At 44.4% G+C, this 18,060-nt stretch overlaps 1 non-coding gene and 1 pseudogene across 1 annotated transcript; both read left to right on the top strand.

Moving 5' to 3' along the window:
• The first annotated feature begins 14,565 nt into the window (after nucleotides 1–14,565).
• On the top strand, nucleotides 14,566–16,606 carry LOC132882519 (kelch-like protein 10; annotated as a pseudogene).
• A 721-nt stretch (nucleotides 16,607–17,327) lies between these two features.
• On the top strand, nucleotides 17,328–17,399 carry trnaq-cug (transfer RNA glutamine (anticodon CUG)). Its single transcript has one exon. It is a non-coding gene; the product is annotated as a tRNA-Gln (tRNA).
• The last annotated feature ends 661 nt before the right edge of the window (nucleotides 17,400–18,060 follow it).

Genomic DNA, 18,060 nt, shown 5'->3' with positions numbered 1-18,060 from the left:
ACAATTCTTGGTGGGATAGCTAAGGAGTACGCTGGATAGATTAATCTAGATAATGATTCAACCTTGGTTAATATTGTTCTACCAAACAGTGTTAAATCCCTTTGCAGCCAATTATTTAAAGTTTTTTTTTGCATATATCAAATCAAATCAAGTTTATTTGTATAGCGCTTTTAACAATAAACATTGTCGCAAAGCAGCTTTACAGAATTTGAACGACTTAAAACATGAGCTAATTTTATCCCTAATCTATCCCTAATGAGCAAGCCTGTGGCGACGGTGGCAAGGAAAAACTCCCTCAGACGACATGAGGAAGAAACCTCGAGAGGAACCAGACTCAAAAGGGAACCCATCCTCATTTGGCCAACAACAGACAGCCTGACTATAATATTAACAGTTTTAACAGGTATACCCCTCAACTGTCCTCATGGGGCCGTCCTTCACAGGAGCGGTGCGATAAAACTCCGACCAGACACAGGGTACCAGGATGGATCAAGCAGGTCCGAGGGGCAGAAGAGGCCAGCATCTCAATCCCAGGATCAACATGTAACTCAGAGGGACAGATGGGGGGGGGGGAGAGAGAGAGAGAGAGAGAGAGAAAGAAAACACAGGTTGTTAGGTATGCCCTAAAAATGACAAGTATTAAATCTGTGTGGTAGGCTCGCAGAGACGAGAGTCTTTACATCAGGCATAACACACAACAATGGCATGTTAATATGGTAAAAAATATCATGACCTGCTCTGGCTGGATGCTTGATTGGGTGATGGGAGCACACTCCTCAGCAATGATGAGATGCAGATGGGACCCTTAGGGCTGGCCAAGACAATTCAGTTACATTTCACCGGGTCTGGGACATGCGACAGAATGTCTGATGGCCGATTCCCTGCAGGCTACGATAGCCAGTCGAGGTCTCCACCAAAAGATTTCCTGTTGACTCCATGTAACTCAGAGGGACAGATTTGGGGTGGGGGGGAGGGAAAGAAAACACAGGTTGTTAGGTATGCCCAATGTCACCTGAATAAGTAGGAGCAGTATACATATTGCACCGAGTACAAGCAGGGACTCCAGCAACTAACTATGACAGCATAACTAAAAGGAGAGAGCCAGAAGGTAACACAGGCATGAGGGAGCCCCGGGACATAAAGCAGCCAGCCACTACACCGTCAACAAACTCGAGTGAGCAAGCGAGTGGGGACTGACAGCATCCATACATCCCAGTTTACCAAAACACTCTATGTCTGAGGACCCTCCAGATCTACTCCTTTACCTCATAAACACCATTAACAAAAGGCTTGACTAAACAGGTATGTTTTCAGCCTAGACTTAAATGCTGAGACTGTTTCTGATTCCCGAACATTACTTGGAAGGCTGTTCCATAACTGTGGGGCTTTGTAAGAAAAGGCTCTGCCCCCTGATGTAGCCTTCACTATACGAGGTACCAGCAGATAGCCTGCACCTTTTGATCTAAGTAGGCGTGGCGGGTCATAAAGGAGCAGAAGTTCACTCAGGTACTGTGGTGCGAGACCATTTAGTGCTTTAAAGGTCAATAGTAGTATTTTATAATCAATACGAAATTTGATTGGGAGCCAATGCAGTGTGGATAAGACAGGCGTGATGTGGTCATATTTTCTAGTTCTAGTAAGGACTCTTGCTGCTGCATTTTGAACTAACTGGAGCTTGTTTATGCACTTATTGGAACATCCAGACAGTAAGGCATTACAATAATCCAACCTGGAGGTAACGAAAGCATGGACTAGTTTTTCTGCATCATGCAATGACATTAAATTTCTTATCTTTGCAATATTTCTGAGATGAAAGAAAGCCATCCAGGTGATGTTATCAATGTGAGTTTCGAATGAAAGACTGGGGTCAATAATCACTCTGAGGTCTTTTACTGCTGCACGTGAAGAAACAGAAAGGCCATCCAGAGTCACTGTGTAATCAGAAAACTTACTTCTAGCTGTATGTGGTCCTAGCACAAGTACTTCAGTCTTGTCAGAGTTAAGCAGAAGGAAATTAATAAGCATCCAGTGTCTAATGTCCTTAACACATTCCTCAATTCTATTAAGCTGGTGTCTCTCATCAGGTTTTGCAGAGACATACAACTGTGTGTCATCAGCATAACAGTGGAAACTAATACAATGTTTACGAATAATATTGCCCAGAGGTAACATATATAGAGAAAAAAGCAGTGGACCCAAGACAGAACCTTGTGGAACACCAAACTTTACCTCGGTACGTCTAGAAATATCACCATTTATATCAACATACTGATAACGATCAGTTAGATAAGACCTGAGCCAGGAGAGGGCCATTCCCTTAACTCCCACAACATTTTCTAGTCTATCCAGAAGAATGGAATGATCAATGGTATCAAATGCTGCACTAAGGTCAAGCAACACAAGTAGCGAGACACAGCCCTGATCAGACGCCTACAGTAGGTCGTTTACTACTTTAACCAGTGCTGTCTCTGTGCTATGATGAGGTCTAAATCCTGACTGATACATTTCATGGATGTTATTCCTATGTAAATATGAGCATAACTGCTGTGCCACAGCTTTTTCAAGGATCTTGGAGATAAAGGGGAGGTTTGATATTGGCCGATAATTGGACAGCTGACAGGGATCAAGGTCAGGTTTTTTAATCAGGGGTTTGATAACTGCTAGTTTAAAGGATTTGGGTACATAGCCAATCATAAGAGAAGAATTTATTATTTTTAGAAGCGGTTCAATTACTCCAGGCATTATCTGTTTGAATAGATGTGTCGGTAAGGGATCTAGTACGCAAGTTGAGGCTTTTGATGTAGAGATTAATGAAAGTAATTCAGTTTCTTTTAGGGGAGTAAAACATTCTAACTGATGATCTGATACAGTTATATTGTTAACTACAAGGTCACTTTCATTGTCTAACCTTAAATTAGTAGTTTGAATTTTTTGTCGGATATTCTCAATTTTGTCATTAAAAAAATTCATGAAGTCGTTGCTACTACATACTGCAGGTGTGCATGTGTTGATAGTGGACTTATTCCTGGTTAATTTTGCTACAGTATTAAATAGGAATCTAGGATTATTTTTGTTATCTTCTTTTAGGGAGGAGAAATATGTTGATCTCGCAGCACTAAGAGCTTTTCTATACTTCAGGAAGCTAACAAACTTAGCACAAACTTCCTTCCAAGCTAATTTGAACACTACCAATTTTGTTTGGCGCCATTTACGTTCCAATTTTCGAGTGGTCTGTTTTAATGTGCGAGTGTCATCATTATACCAGGGTGCTAATTTTTTTGTCTCTGACCATTCTCCTTTTTAGAGGAGCTACATTATCTAAAGTATGGCGGAATGTTGACTCTAAGCATTCAGTTGCCTGATCAAGTTCTGCAGGGGCTGATAGTGACCCAATCAAAGTTGACAGCTCTGGGAGATCATTTATAAAGCTCTGTGCAGTAGTTGACATGAAAGTACGTTTAATACAGTAGCGTGGTGAGGTGCATATATTATTACTCAGACATATCTTGAATGAGATGAGACAATGATCTGAGATAACTTCAGACTGTGGAAGTATGACTATATTATCTACGTTTAATCTCATCTCATCTCATTATCTCTAGCCGCTTTATCCTTCTACAGGGTCGCAGGCAAGCTGGAGCCTATCCCAGCTGACTACGGGCGAAAGGCGGGGTACACCCTGGACAAGTCACCAGGTCATCACAGGGCTGACACATAGACAATCATTCACACCTACAGTCAATTTAGAGTCACCAGTTAACCTAACCTGCATGTCTTTGGGGGAAACCCACACGGACAACATGCAAACTCCACACAGAAAGGCCCTCGCCGGCCCCGGGGCTCAAACCCAGGACCTTCTTGCTGTGAGGCGACAGCGCTAACCACTACACCACCGTGCCACAATCCGTGTTTCTGTTAAACACAGTACATTAAACTCCTGATCAGTAATGAGTTCATTAACCATTAGCGCTTTAGATGTAAGAGATATAATATTTAATAGCCCCACCTTTAGATCAAAGGTGCTGGCAGCAGCTGTACAGTCAGTATGATCTAATTTTATATTGATTATAAAATTATATAATTATATATTATAATATATAATTATAATAAATAATTATATAATTATATATTATAATTATATATTATAATTATAATATATAATTATTATATAAAATATAACAATATTATATATTATATTATATAATCCTTGGCAAATTGCAGTGATATAAGAGGAATAAAACACTTCAGGATGTTCCATTATTGGAAAATAATCAACCACAGGGTGATGTGATGTGACGCCAAGCTGGCTGTGATTCCCAAATCCACATTGAGCCATTTGGGGTTCAGTCATGACAGACAGAGTGCCATGGTGGTATTTTATGCTTGGATGGCGTTTGCACTATATTTAGATGAACATCATGATGACGGGGTGGCACGGTGGTGTAGTGGTTAGCGCTGTCGCCTCACAGCAAGAAGGTCTGGGTTCAAGCCCCGTGGCCAGCGAGGGCCTTTCTGTATGGAGTTTGCGTATCCTCCCTGTGGGTTTCCTCTGGGTGCTCCAGTTTCCCCCACAGTCCAAAGACATGCAGGTTAGGTTAACTGGTGACTCTAAATTGACCGTAGGTGTGAATGAGAGTGTGAAGGGTTGGCTGTGTCTATGTGTCAGCCCTGTGATGACCTGGTGGCTTGTCCAGGGTGTGCCCTGCCTTTCGCCTGTACTCAGCTGGGATAGGCTCCTGCGACCCTGTAGAACAGGATAAAGTGGCTAGAGATAATGAGATCATCATGATGATGATGCAGCATTACACTCCCAGAAATAGCGATCAGATATTACTGTGTTGGTATTAAGAGTGCATGTTGTGTACCTTTTTTTTTTTTTTTTTGGGCTTTTTTTCACCTTTATTGGATAGGACAGTGTAGAGACAGGAAATGAGCAGGAGAGAGACGGGGAGGGATCGGGAAATGACCTCGGGTCGGAATCAAACCCGGGTCCCTGGATTTATGGTATGGCACCTTATCCACCTCAGCCACGACGCCCCCCACCTTTAATTACCTTTTAAAGTAAAGCTCATTATAAAATGTAATATCTCCTAAAAGAATATTTAAAATGAAGAACAAAAAGGTGAGATGGTGGGACAAACAATGGTGATCAGTGATTGGTCTGTGGTCTGGGACCATGGTAATCAGTGATTGGCTGTGGCTTAAATAGTACATCACCAATAAGGTGCTAGGAGCAGGGCGCTTTTCAGTGCAATGCAGCAGATGAACCCAACAGGGTCAATGGCACACCACCAAATGGCATGTGGAAGAGCCACTCAAATGGCCAATGGATGGCATCACTCAGCAAGTCAGTTGTCACTGCGGGGCAACATCAATACCCGTCAGGCCTGTGGCACTTTTGTGCACAACTTGGCATCAGGTCTGGAGGTCCAGAAAGACAATATGATGGGGCCATGACATCATTTGTCTTACCTTACTGTGCAAGGCGCGTTGTTAGGAGAGGAGAATAGCATGTGAGAGCTCACAAGTCCAGACATTCCGTGGTGGCTTGGCCAAGCCATTTATGCCGCTGTTGCGGGTGATTCTGTTGCTCTGGTGCAGGCCTCACGGCTCATCTGCGTTTCTGTGCATCCTAATGAAGCAGTCATCATTGCTAGCAATGGACAGCCAACATGGGTGGGACCATAGTTACCAGTGATTGGCTGTGGCTGGGACCATGGTTACTAGTGTTTGGCTGTGGGTAGGACCATGGTTACTAGTGATTGGCTGTGGGTGGGACCATGGTGAACAGTGACTGGCTGTGGGTGGGACCATGGTTATTGTCATCGTTGTCGGCTGTGCATCGCTAGCGATGATGACTGCTTCATTAGGATGCACAGAAACACAGATGGGCCGCGAGAAGCCCGCACCAGTGCACACCAGACTTATTCTCCTTTCCTAATGAAGCACCTTGCACAGTAAGATAAGACTAACAATGTCGTGCCCCCATTGTGTTGACTCTCTGGACCTCCAGACCTGATGCCAAGTGGTGCATAAAAGTGCCACAGACCTGATGAGTATGGAAGTTGTCCCACAGTGACAACTGACTTGCCGAGTGATGCCATCCATTGGCCATTTGAGTGGCTCTTCTGCATGCCATCTGGTGGTATGCCATTGACCCTGTTGGGTTCATCTGCCACATTGCACCAAAAAGTGCACTGCTGCCAGTGCCTTATTGGTGATGTACTATTTAACCCATAGCTGGAACCCAGACAGGTGCTACCACTCATAGCAAATAGCAAACCTGGAAGCAATGGTGATTAAGGGGTTGTGGCAGTGGGGGCGTGGTCAAGCGCCGGTCTGTGACAGGAGGGTGGAGTCAGGGAAGGTAAGTGGCAGAATCACTACACCTGACGGCAATTAACCTGTGTTTGTGTGTGTCTTCCCAGTGACCGTGCCCTATTTAAGGAGGGAGATCGAGAGCAGAGGAGATCATCCCTGGACGAGACGCTAGTGTGTGTCTCGGTGTGTTTGGAATCTGTCTATTGTCAGACTGAAAAGTGCGGCAATAAAGCCTCTGTGTGCACCTGATCTCTGTCCTGCCGTCCTCTGTGCTCCGCCCACACGTAGCGAACCGTTACAGTGGTGCCGAAACCCGGGATCCAGAGTGGAGCACCCACCGATCAGCCCCATGGAGTCCTCCCCGTTCGCCGACCTGGTCCACACCCTCGCCACGGCCCAGCAAAGCCAGCACCAGGCGCTCGTCACCCTCCGGAAGGAACAAGAGCGGCGCTTTGAAGCCCTGGTGCTGGCCCAGCAGGAAGACCGCGAGGCATTCTGGCACCTCCTCGCGTCGGCGGGGTCCACCAGCGCTCCGGCCGCGGGCCCGTCTCCCCTCACCATCACCAAGATGGGCCCGCAGGACGACCCCGAGACATTCATCACGCTATTTGAACAGGTCGCAGAAGCCTCGGGGTGGCCGATGGAGCAGCGCGCGGTGCGCCTCCTCCCCCTCCTAACGGGAGAGGCACAGCTGGCCGCGCTACAGCTCCCCGCCGACCGCCGGCTGGCCTGCGCGGACCTCCGCCGGGCCATCCTCCAGCGCGTGGGGCGCACTCCCAAGCAACAGCGCTTCCGCGCTCTGCGCTTGGAGGAAGTCGGCCGGCCGTTCGCGTTCGGCCAGCAGCTCCGGGACGCCTGCTGGTGGTGGCTGAGGGCTGAAGACCGTGATGCCGAGGGGATCATCGACCAGGTGGTGCTGGAACAGTTCGTTGCTCGCTTACCCGCAGGAACCGCGGAGTGGGTCCAGTGCCACTGCCCGGCGTCGCTGGATCAGGCAGTGGAGCTGGCGGAGGATCATTTGGCGGCTGTTCCGGGAGCAGGACAGCAGATGGCGTCTACTCTTCTCTCCTCTTCTCTCTCTCTCTCTCTCTCTCTCCCCTTCCTTCTGTGTCCCGTCCTCGCCCCATTGAGCGCGAGCTGTAATTGTACCCCAAGCTGTAATTATTTTGTCATGAAGTAGCCCGTCGCATACAGAAACAACTGCACATAAGTATTATATTTTTTGCTAGACCATTTTCAGATTTAGGAAAACAAAAATTTCTTTTTCTATTTTGTTCAACTAGAGATTCCTGGCAAAGTCAAAAAGCCTTGATGTAATAAATTAACATTAAGTGGTTGTTTTACACCTTTAAAAACTAAAACGGGTCAGTGGCGACCCGAACACAAGAGGAGGGTTAAATCTCAGACTTTTATAATAATGTGTTCCACATGCGCAAAAAAGTGCTCTTTTTTCCCCCCAGAGCACTTGCTCCCCAAAATGTCTGTGCACGCCACTGCTTATTTGGTCCTGTTCCTTTGGGTCATGAAAAGGAAGGAGTTCCTGGTATCTTAAAAAGAGCACAATGTGTACAAGACTGAATAGAATGCAGTGAGAGACAGATTTGTTTTGTGATCATGACCATTAAACTTAAAAATATGTAGTCATTATGTGAAAACCCTTGCCTGTCTAGAAAGTAGAGGACATCTTCAACCCCACACTCAGCCCTCAGCTGCACATCAATAAATCTCGCATGCTTCAGGAGAGCATCTTCCAACAGGAGTTTATCCATGGCATACTCCACAGCTCTGACCAGAAAGGCCAGTGCTGCCTGCTGGAACAATACAAACTTAATCTTTCACAAACGGGTCTTTCATAACTAATGACAAACTTAAAAAAAAACTTCACTCTTACTGGTATTCACATGCTGCTTTAAAGGTCTGATGACATGTTTTTGACATCTTTGGCGATGTTTTATAACATAAAAAGTAATTCCCGATGATCCATATATTAATTCACGAAGGCGCCTATTTTACAAGTTATGATAAAAAAAACGCGGCTATTTGGGCAAATTTGACAGGGCTGCAGCACCCAGGAGACGAATGAGGAGGAGGGGCTATATGACGTCAGCGAAAGAATCTTCCTCCTCACTTACCAGTTTGTTGTTGATGCGACAGGTGTTCAGTTTATCATTATTAGTATTATTATTATGCATTATAAATTTTATATATATATATATATATATATATATATATATATATATTAGTGCTGTCAAGCGATTAAAATATTTAATTGCGATTAATGTCGCGACTGTCGTAGTTAACTCGCGATTAATCGCAATTTAATCGCACATTTTTGTCACATGAAAAGCCATTGTAATTCTCTTATCAGCATAAAAAAGTGAATGGGCTTACTCACCGTTCGAACTACGGGGGTACTCGGGGGATCCGAGATCCCCTGAAACAGACATGAGATCCCTTGAAAACATGATTTGGGAAATGTTGGGGGGTCTCTAAAATATTGGCAAAATGATGTTTATTGACATAGCAATCATGTGTAACGGGAAGCATTTGCATATCCGAAGTGAGCGCGCGATGGAGAGCCGCGCTCTGAGACAAGCGCAAGCACCCCCCCAAGGGAAAATAAGGGACCCCCCCGAAAATATCGGCATAGTTCAAACACTGGTTGTACCAATGTTTGTTTTTTTTTATTGCAGAGCATAACACGTCACAGCCACTGCAAAGTGGGGCTGGAGCCGCCGATGGGAAAACGAAACCAGCCGAGCACCATGGCTCTTCGGGGGAGGGCAGAGGACTCTGGCTGTGCGGGGCCTGGCATCATGTCACAGAGCGTTAATCTCGCGATAAAAAAATTATCGCCGTTAAAATTGAGTCAAGTTAACGCGTTAATAACGCGACATTTTTGACAGCACTAATATATATATATATATATATATATATATATATATATATATATATATATATAGTTATTATGCCTTCGCGTTGTGTTGCCGGCTTTTGCTCCAAAACCCACAAGGATGGAGTAAGTTTATTCAAGTTTCCCAGAGATCCCGAGCTGCATGCGAAGTGGGTGAAGCAAGTCAGGCGCACTCGTGACAAGTGGGAGCCCTCACCAACATCTCTCCTGTGCTCTGAACACTTCGATTTGGATTGTTTTGACACCCTTCCCAGCTTAAAAGAATCTCTTGGGTGTGCAGTTCAGCACAAACGTGTGTTGCTACCATCAGCAGTGCCTACAGTATTCCGGAGGGGGTCTACTAGTAGCTACGCCGGATCCAGCAGTCGCCTGGGACAAGGCGACTCCTCCAAAGACAGTCCTCCTGTCAGAACATGTGTTGAGAAACGACAAGATAAAGGTACGTAGAGCTATAGAGTGCTCCGACATGATGCTAAAAATAGTAACACTGCAGTCTGCGTGGCCATCTTGGAAGTGACTCGCTCCAGAGCGCTCATAGAGTACACATCATAGAGTACACATTCATGATAATCATAAATGTAATCATAAAGTCGGCGTGATATCAGTCATGTATTTGCTTGTGAAAGCTTGCGGCTTTCATGTAACTGCCGCCTAGCAACGAGAGGCAAAGGGTAAAGAGGGTAGGCTATCATAGATTCTATTCGGAAGAGATCAACACATGATTGCTTAAAAATTAGGTATTTTAACAATTTGCATCTGTTTTGTGATTATCGTGACACTTGTGTGTTATATAGAACTGTATGTCTTATCAGCACATCGAGGATCTTCCACCGGAGGCTTTAGCAAGTACTCGTAGCAACACTACACTTTACCCTTTGCCATGCGTTGTTAGGGAACGGTAGAAAGTACCCCGATGACCGACTTCAAGAATATGTAGAAAAAATTTAGAAATTATACTTTCCAAAAGTCATTTGAGCTTAGTGTATTGCATTTCCATTTATATTGTAGGTTCTTGCTGATGTTTTTGCGGAGTATGACGCAGCTGCTGAATGAGAAGCTGCAGAGTTTGTATGTACTAGTTGTGAACATTCACATTATTATCAATCTCATTTATTTAAAATCAGATAAAATCATGCCATCATGATCACTGCTTAAAGTACCAGTATTTGGTTGTTCTTTTGTTCAGAACTGTGATGCCAGCTGCCAAGTAGACCGGCGTTTTCATGCGCCATTTCCATTGAGTAGAACAGCCAGTGAACCGCAGCGTGTTCTTCCGCTGACGTCACAGCATGGCCGCGAGCCACGGACCCAGTTTTCTTGCGCTGTGCAATTAAAAGTTGGATATTCGCATAACAACAGCTTCTTTTCACGTAATTATAACAGAAATCTAACATGTTTGCCATGTTGTATAGTTTATTTAAGAAATTGCATAGAGTCATGTTCGTGTCATCAGCACTTTAAACACACGTTAGTGTCACTGTTATTATTACTGACCAGCGTCTGTTATTGCCTGTGAACAAGTGGAGCTGTTATCGACCCAGATACAATAGTGCTTCTGATTGACTATTGTGTAGCCCCGCCCTTTTCCTTTATTTGATTGGCTGGTAAGTGGCAGGCTCGACTCATGGGAGACGTGCTTGTTTCCTGCCATTTCCATAGCGATAGCGGCGCGCCAGAGAAATTTATATTATAATTTTTTTTCAACATGAGAAATACAATGTGTGGCGGGAGTGCGTGACAAAAGACCGAAAAGCGTGACTGTCACGCTCAATGCGTGAGACTTGAGAGCCCTGCTCTTAGTAATCCGTGACATCAGCACTGGTGTGCACATAATCTGGGATCTGACACAAGCCCAATTATCTAATACAAAGACCATCACCTCTATGCTTTAGTGTGAGGTAGGAGAAAAAAGAAAAAAAAACATAGGTTAGCCATGTTATATAAACAGCAATGTAGCCTAAAACTAAAACAGATCTGAGTTCTTGAGACATCCATAAGGCTAGCCTATAGATAGTGATTAAAAAAAGTGATAAAATTCTCCCATTATATATAAAAAAAAAGGGGGTCAAGCATAATTGCCGATAGAATTAGCACTTTCCTCGAAAACATGGTATAAGGTATCATAAAGCTCAGAAAACACTGTTTGTAGGTTTAACTCAAAGGAGAGGAAAAAATGACGCCAAGACCTGCTGTTACGGCCAGTTAAAGGACGATGATGGCAACATGGCTTGGCTAGCATGAAAACAATACCAACATAGGTCCTAGCATGAAACAATCCAAACAGTCTAGTGGACTAATGTTACCTGTATCAATAGTTTCAGATAAGGAGTCGAGGACCTGACGTGCCTCCTCCGGTGTTTGCAAAAAGGAAGTCTCACCATTAAAAGTCACTTTCAAAGTTGCTGGATACTGAAGAAAGGTCTGAACTCCCTTATCCCTCAGCTCCTTCCTCACTGCAGTAAACGAGCTTCGTTTCTTGGCAGTAGTGGGAGAGTAGTCAGGAAAAAAGCTGAGGATCACTCCGTCGTCCAGACGAATCGGCCCATGTTTCCTAACTTCACGTAGTATGACATCTCGGTCGTTGAAACGGAGAAGCTTGAAAATGACGACTCGGGGTCTCTTGTTAGCGGCACTGACGTAAATGCGATGAGCTCTTTCTGTTTCAGTCTCTCTGTCCACCAGCATTGGTAGCCAAATAGGTAGAGATCTTTTGAGAAAGCCTACTGCATCATCCTTCTCCATACCTTTGGGGAGCCCAAGCAGATGGAGGTTATTACGTCTGCTACGGTCTTGTAGTTCAACTAGCTGTTGTTCGACAGTGTCCAAACGACGGGCATGGCCATTCAGGATTTTCTTTTGTTCTCTCTGTTCCCCTGATATCGATTCAATTTTCAAACACGCAGTAGCCATATGAGAGGATAGTTCGCTTCTCATCGTTGCCATTTCAGACTTCAGTACGCACTCAAGTCTTGCCAGAGTGTCCGCCATTTTAACATTAGCTGTAGCTCCAGTATCAGAACTTTCCGTTAACTTTTTCCTTCTTTTGCTTTGAGGATGAGGGCATTAAAGTCAGCTGTTTACGCACCGTAGACATTTAGAAAAGTAAACCGGCAAAAATAAATCAACACAATCGATATAAATGAGGTTAAACTTTGAAAAAAGGTGGCTTTGTGTCAGGAGCTCCCTCAGTGAGCGTGCAACTCCATAGATGCGTCACGTGATCTCTCTGAAAATGGGATCTTGAAATTGCTTAGGTTTAGTGTACATGTTGTAGTAGTAATTAGACAAGGGTCATTTCTTGCTCAGTTTTTAAGATTTCTGCATGAAACTTGGTGTGCATATAGGTAGTGACTATCTGTACTCTCCATATCATGCATGACGACAACTGATGTCATGACGTCATTTTATGACATCATAAATTTTTCAGGAATGGCTATGAATGGGACCACCTGGCACAGTACCAGGACAAGCTAGACAAAATTCTTTCATGCCATCTTCCATGGCCCTTATACCTTAATACTTTTTTTCACTCATTTGACCTCTGACCTTGACCCTTTGCCAGAATTAGGTCAAAGGTCACTTATATGTTAAATCGCTACTCCTTCATTTTTTCATGAATTTTCACCAAATTGGGTACGGAGACCCTATTTGCAGGGCTTCAAAATATTTTGCATCAGTTAAGCGACTTGACCTATTTTGACTGAGTTACATGACCTTGAACTTCTCAACTAGAATAGAAGAGAATGCCTTTATTGTCATTATACACATGTACAATGAGATTAAAGCATCTCCAATAACAGTGCAAACAGGGTGTAGAGAGAGAGAGAGGAAAAAAAATTAGGTGACTCTAGCAAAAAGTCAAAGTTTTGTCTATTTAGAAGAAGAACAATAACAACTTTATTCATCACACACTTGTGAAATTCTTCTCTGCATTTAACCCATCTGAACACACACTGCACACACGTGTGAGTAATGAGCACACACATATCCAGAGCAGTGGCAGCCATGCTAACAGCGCCCGGGGAGGAGTTCGGTGCCTCACTCAAGGGCACCTCAGCCCAAGGCCATCCCATATTAACCTAACTGCATGTCTTTGAACTGTGAGGGAAACCAGAGCACCCGGAGGAAACCCACACAGACACGGGGAGAACATGCAAACTTCACACAGAACGGCCCCCACCGGCCGCTGGGCTCAAACCCAGAACCGTCTTGCTGTGAGGCGACCGTGCTAACCATTTACACCACTGTGCCGCCATTTTTCATGGTCTTTGAGTTAGTCTTGCTCCTTTGCCATAGAAAAACATGTTTTAATGACTATTTATAGTTTTGACCTATTGACCTAGGTCAATATTATGTCATGTATTTTCAATGGCCTATATCTCAAAAACGGCACAAGGTAAGGCCATAGTTACTATTAACCATGAACAGGAAGTCATATATGGGCTTTCATTTGGGAGCATTGGTTTTGCCCTGGAGTGACCTTGACAGGTCAGATTAATGATCTGCATATTTTAAATGGCCTGTATCAAGAAATTGGTGAAAGATAGGAACTTAGTTAATATTATTCTCATCTCATTATCTCTAGCCGCTTTATCCTTCTACAGGGTCGCAGGCAAGCTGGAGCCTATCCCAGCTGACTACGGGCGCAAGGTGGGGTACACCCTGGACAAGTCGCCAGGTCATCACAGGGCTGACACATAGACACAGACAACCATTCACATTCACACCTACGGTCAATTTAGAGTCACCAGTTAACCTAACCTGCATGTCTTTGGACTGTGGGGGAAACCAGAGCACCCAGAGGAAACCCATGCGGACATGGGGAGAACATGCAAACTCCACACAGAAAGACCCTCGCCGGCCATGGGGCTTGAACCCGGACCTTCTTGCTGTGAGGCGACAGTGCTAACCACTACACCACCGTGCCACCGTATGTGATCATATACAGATGATAATGTATTATGGAAAGTTGATATTTACCTGAATAAAGAAACATCAATCAATCAAATAAATAAATAACTATTTCCTCAACAATATTTCATAATTTTAACATATAATTAATTGCATTTGGACATTTCACCCTGGAGCTGGCATTTTTCAGGGAAGTAAAATGTTCTTTACAGTGAACATGTACACATTTTGGACACAGGCTTTAAAAGCTGTTTTTACAAACCCCCTTTACAGAGATTTATCCTGAATTACAGAGTTTCTCTCACATACACTCCATATTGTATTCATACATATTTAAGGAATTAGAACTGTTTGTGTTTAAAAACAGTTTGGGTTTAAAAACTCATTTGTACCATCAGCACAAACACACTGAACTGAATATGAGTAAGCAGGAAGAAGAGAAATAAATGGCAAGGACGCGAGGACAACAGGCTACAATGTCATCGATGAACTGTGGTTCGAGAAGAAGCTCTGTGATGTACTCATCAAAGTTGATGGTGCTGAGTTCCACGCGCACGAGATCATCCTGTGTTGCTGCAGCTCATACTTCACGACTTTGTTCACTAACAGCTGCTACCCTCCAGATAAGTACAGTGTCCCTGACATTTCCTCTAAGATGATGGAGCTGATCATGGAGTATGTGTATAGATATCGTGTTAACATCACGGAGGAAAATGTGCATGAGCTGCTGATCACTGCTGATTACCTGGCAGTGAGCAGCCTGGTGAATGAGCGCTGCGCATTCCTGAAGGCTTAGCTGTGTTTGGAGAACTGCATTGGCATCTGCTGTCTTCCTCACTTTGATATCTGTGAGATGTTGAAGCAGTAGGCCTTCCAGTTTATCTTATGGCCCTGTCACACTATAGCGTTTTGTTCGACGTTTGGTTGCGTTTTTAAAAATTTGAGAAACGCCGGGGAACGTCGACGTTCTTCAAATTAAGTTTCTAGGTCAACGATGTCTTGTAACGCTCAGCCAACGTTCCCTCAGTGTCAGGCGACGTTTGTGGTCCAAAATAGCAGCAAAACCTAGCGTTCTCATAGCGTCCACAGCGCTTTGATAGCGTTATCATAGCGTTTGGGTAGCGTCTGCCTTGCGTCCAGGTAATGTTCTGGACGTTACACAGACGCTGGAAAAATTCAGAACGCTGACAGACGTTAGAAAGATGTTGAAAGAACGTTACATGAGCGTTAAGAACGCTCGGCGAACGCTGACGAACGCTGAAAAACGTTGGCGACACGCTGGACAGACGTTCGATGGACGTTACACAGGCGTTAGGCAAGCGTTACCCAAGCGCTAGGCACGCGCTGGACACTCGACCCTGATGGGCCGGCGTCCGCCTAGCGTCCAGGGAACGTCCTGACTTTCGAGTAACGTTCGAGTAACGCCCGCAAACTTTCGTGTAACGTTCCTCTAATGTGTAAGTAGCGTTTTGATAGAACGTCCTGAATTTTTGTGCACACCCAAAACTATTTTTCACCCTCAGCGTTCGCCGACGTCCCTCGACGTTCCCCAACGTTTGCCGACGCTCGTCTAACTTTCTTGTAACTTTTTTCTAACGTTCTCGACGTTCCTCTGCGTTTCGCAACACGTTACTCGAACGCTGGTGAGAACGTCGTAGTGTGACAGGGCACTTACACAACTTTGAGAAGATAGTGCACGTCTTTGAGGAGCTCCTGGACCTGACGGTTGAGCAGCTTGGTGAGATAATTGAGAATGATGAGCTGAACGTGAAACAGGAGAACGTGGTGTTTGAGACCATCTTACAGTGGGTCAGACATGCACCGCAGAATCGGAACGCTCATATGGGCGTGTTACTGCCCAAGGTGCGTATGGAGCTACTGACGCACAGTTACTTTATGAAACATGTGAGGAGCAACGCTTTTGTAACAGATAATGCAGCATGTAAGCCGATCATCACCAGAGTTCTGAAGAACATCTATGGGCTCAACCTGAATGAATCTCTCAGTTCTGACTTCACGCAGCCTCGCCTGCCCAATGCCGTTCTTCTAGCCATTGGTGGCTGGAGCCATGACAGTCCCAACTATGCCATAGTAACGTATGATATGCAAGCAGATCTCTGGGTCAGTGTGATATGCCCTGATGAGAGCCCAAGAGCCTATCACGGGATGGTTTATCTGAATGACTTTGTGTACTGCATCAGAGGATTCGGTGGTGACAATTACTTAAACAGTGTGAGAAGGTTTGAGCCCATCACAAGAACCTGGGCTTAGGTGATTCTCATGCACTCTCGTCAGTGTTGTGTGTGTGTGTATGTGTGCACACTAGACGGTCGTATCTCTGCAATGGGAGGATTTGATGGCAACACAGTTGAGTGATATGAACCTGAGAATAATCAGTGGAGTATGATTGCACTGATGCACAAAACAAGTGTTCAGTGTGTGCGGCGAGTGTGTGTGTAGAAATAGACTACAGCAGACATTCCTGAACTTTTTGGGCAAATGACCCTAAAGTCTTCACCATCCTACATTTGTAATTAATATTTTGAACATTTTAAGAGCACAGTAAAATATGTAGCCTGTGTTTAACATCAATCACATGGACTGGGACGTTTGTCTATTTTTATAGCTGAACTCCACTAGTGTATCGTGGCAGGATAGTGAGAATGATTCAAATGACACATAGTCTATTAAATGAAATGTGGCTTCTAGTAACATTTAAAATATTGGCAGATGTGATAATCAATATTTCTAATATTAATTTATAAAATAAATGAATGAAACAAAAGAGGAGCTTCTCTTGCAATCCCATTTGTAAGTCAAGCTATCCCATGTGGGGACGTGACCCCTGGACTACAGTGTCTGTTAAAGGGGAACAGAGGGCAATATATAGAGTAAATATAACAATAAAACACACATTGATGAACCTTATTCAAGACTTACAAAAGTTTTTTGTTCTAAGGTTGGAAAGTTATAGTGTTTTGAAAGTAGCTTGAGCAAACTATTTCCGCAGTTTGAACAGCCCACCATGATATTAATTTTATCCAATCAGTTTACCGTAGAGCCTCATACATTCGTTGGTTTGTGTACACCTTTGGCCAAGTGGGTGCTAAATTTTTTGCCAGAGCGAGGTCAGTTATATGGCAGTAATTTGATGGTAAAAACAATCTTGCAGCTGTGTCTTGGTTCCATGGTGTAATGGTTAGCACTCTGGACTCTGAATCCAGTGGTCTGAGTTCAACTCTCAGTGGAACCTCTGAAGCTGCTCTTTGCACCTCTTTAAATAATGTATTTCACCTGAAGGCTGCTTTTGAGCAAGCTTGCATATCCCAAACCCTTTGTTTCCATCAACATGGAACAAGTTCTCTTCAAGATAGGTATGTTCCACTTCTGCAATTTTGGATCTGAGGTTTATTCCAGTACCATCACAGCTTCAATGATATAGGGCACTATAGGTCTGGATTTGGGTGCAACATGGTGGCTCGGGGAGCATTAGAACAGTTGGCGGTGGCACAGTCGTGTAGTGGTTAACGCTGTCGCCTCACAGCCAGCATGTTCTGGGTTTGAGCCCAGTGGCTGATGGGGGCCTTTCTGTGTGGAGGATGCATGTTCTTCCTGTGCCTGTGTGGGTTTCCTCTGGGTGCTCTGTTTTCCCCTGAAGACATGCAGGTTAGGTTAATTGGTGGGTCTAAATTGACTGTAGGTGTGAATGGTTGTTTGTCTTTATGTGTTAGCCCTGTGATGATCTGGTGACTTGTCCAGGGTGTGCCCTGCCTCTCGCCCATAGTCAGCTGGAAAAGGCCCCACCTTGCTCGCGACCCTGTACAAGATAAGTGGTTACAGATAATGGATGGATGGATGGATGGATGGATGGAAAGCATAATTGGCTGTGCCCCTAGAACCAAATCAGAGTGATA

This window comes from Neoarius graeffei, chromosome 3 (assembly GCF_027579695.1).
Source record: "Neoarius graeffei isolate fNeoGra1 chromosome 3, fNeoGra1.pri, whole genome shotgun sequence".
Classification (NCBI taxonomy): Eukaryota; Metazoa; Chordata; class Actinopteri; order Siluriformes; family Ariidae; genus Neoarius; species Neoarius graeffei.
Note: the sequence above shows the minus strand (reverse complement) of the source record. Positions and strands in the feature narration are given on the sequence as shown.